The sequence below is a fragment of the Apis dorsata genome, unplaced genomic scaffold (genome assembly GCF_000469605.1).
Source record: "Apis dorsata unplaced genomic scaffold, Apis dorsata 1.3 scaffold_99, whole genome shotgun sequence".
NCBI classification, from domain to species: domain Eukaryota; kingdom Metazoa; phylum Arthropoda; class Insecta; order Hymenoptera; family Apidae; genus Apis; species Apis dorsata.
Genome location: NW_006263397.1, coordinates 1599975 through 1601589, shown reverse-complemented (window position 1 = coordinate 1601589; position 1615 = coordinate 1599975).

The following is a 1615-nucleotide window of genomic DNA, read 5'->3' as shown; positions in this document are numbered from 1 at the left end:
CTTCTTCTTCTTCTTCTTCTTCTTCTCGTGAGCGCGATCTACATAATTGTGCAACCGTTGATCACCGATCCCGCCGCTGTTTACCAAAGAAAAATCCCTCGGTTGTTGATAAAACGGTCTTAAGCGGAACGCTTCGATAAGCGGCTTTTGTTGTATCGCGCGCCATTATCTTCCCTTATCGCGATTATTCGAGGCGTCTGATTAAGGATAATGGCGGGGTGGTAGATGTGAGAAAGGGTGAATACGAGAGGAAGAGGGACACGATTAAATCATATTTTTTAATTAAACCACGCTTCCGAACGACTCCTCGTCCGTGCGTGTATAACACAGCCGGCTAGTTTTCCGGCTCGTGCAAAGTGAAAGCCATTATATTATTTGGCGTACGCGAAAAATTCGCCGATCTATTCGCGAAAGTCGCCCGCGCACCGTATCTTTTCTCGCCAGCCCTGACCGGTTTCGAATATATAAAGCGATAGCGGCGGCTGTACTCGCCTCTTTTCGCTCTTGGCCACCCTCGAAACTTGGCCAATCGATCGATCGTTGCCAACCAATTAAAGAGAGACAGTCTCGCAAATAATCGGATCGTTTCCTTTATCGTTTCGTCGTAACGGGTCCCAATCGATTCCAAGGGATCGTCTTCCGCGCGACGATGGGATGGAAGGAAAGTTACGCGTTCGAGAAACGCATTAGAATTCCATTAGAAGGATAAAGGAAGAAAGGCAGGTGTGTAGAGAAAAATATGGCGCGATAGATTATTCAACGAACAACCAATTGTGCAATCGATCGTTTCTTTCTTTCGGTTTCACGGTGTCACGGTTGACCAATAACGGCCCTATTAATATTGTGCGTTTATTGGAAACTTTACGTTCCATCGAACGCCATCGATAGAAAGACACGTACACGTTTTCTGACCTCGTTTCCCCCCGGAGGAGTTTTTTCCCTTTCTTTTTTTTTTTCTTTTCCTTTCCTTTTTTTCGTTTCGTATCCGATATCCATTTGGACAGGATCGATTCGATCGATACCACGCGTCCACGTTCACACGCGCCTACGTCCTCCCTGATAAAACCACTTTCTCGTGGCCCGTGCAATCGAATCGAAACTAAACTAAACGCGCGTTCCTCCAACTACTGTATCGAACAAATATATGCATTTATCTCTACCGGCTGCAATCTCTCTCTCTCTCTCTTCTCGCGGCAGGACGAATGCGTGGTCCATTTCCAATCCGATCCCCGATTAACAGGGTCACAATTTTCGCCCGGAATATCGAAGCTTTTCGCGTGTAAATTGGCTTTCCCTTCACGATCATGCATCGTGTTAAATTCGTGGCCGAGAATTGGATTGAATGGGAAAAAATGCAACGTTCAAGGAGCAGCGTTTGTGAGAGAAGATGTCTCTAATCGAGATTAATTCTACGATGAAGTTTGGTGTCGAGTTACGAATACGAGGCAGCATTGTACGTTTCTCATGCATCGATCGTCACCAATCGGAGCGTGTCCCTTTCTCTGAGCCGTTTAGCTGGACCTTAACAACGGGTTGCTCGTTGTATAGCTCACCCTGTTGAAACTTGAGGGATAGGGAGACGATTGGAATTGCGACCTTGGCGACAAGGTTGGAA